At 46.3% G+C, this 363-nt stretch overlaps 1 protein-coding gene across 1 annotated transcript in view; it reads left to right on the top strand.

Moving 5' to 3' along the window:
* Positions 1 to 363, top strand: part of LOC107671584 (pre-mRNA-splicing factor 38B) — a 7,243-nt gene that overhangs the window by 4,752 nt on the left and 2,128 nt on the right. The window lies entirely within an intron of this gene.

Genomic DNA, 363 nt, shown 5'->3' with positions numbered 1-363 from the left:
ATTACTTGTATGCGGGCGGGAGCGGGACCAGATAAGATATATTTCTGCGGGCGCGGGACAGAATCGGGCGGGAGCAGGACTGAAAAATCCGTCCCGCGCAGGTCTCTACTGTAGTAACAGGGTGTCCGCGGGTCCTTGAAAAGTCTTAAAATGTCTTGATGGGCCTTAAATATTTTTGGTCACATTACTGCTAAAATATCTTCAGTCTGACGGACCTAACGACTTTAATGACTTTACAATCATTGGACAGACCAAAGCGGTAAGTTACTGCGTCATCAGAGAATTGCAGCAAGTTAGCAGAATACAGAATACAAGCTGGCGCTGCTGAGGCTCACTATGTTTGTCTCGAGACTTATGAACAAA

This window comes from Sinocyclocheilus anshuiensis, unplaced genomic scaffold (assembly GCF_001515605.1).
Source record: "Sinocyclocheilus anshuiensis isolate Anshui unplaced genomic scaffold, SAMN03320099.WGS_v1.1 scaffold1149, whole genome shotgun sequence".
Taxonomy (NCBI): domain Eukaryota; kingdom Metazoa; phylum Chordata; class Actinopteri; order Cypriniformes; family Cyprinidae; genus Sinocyclocheilus; species Sinocyclocheilus anshuiensis.
This window is presented reverse-complemented; position numbering and strand designations above follow the sequence as displayed.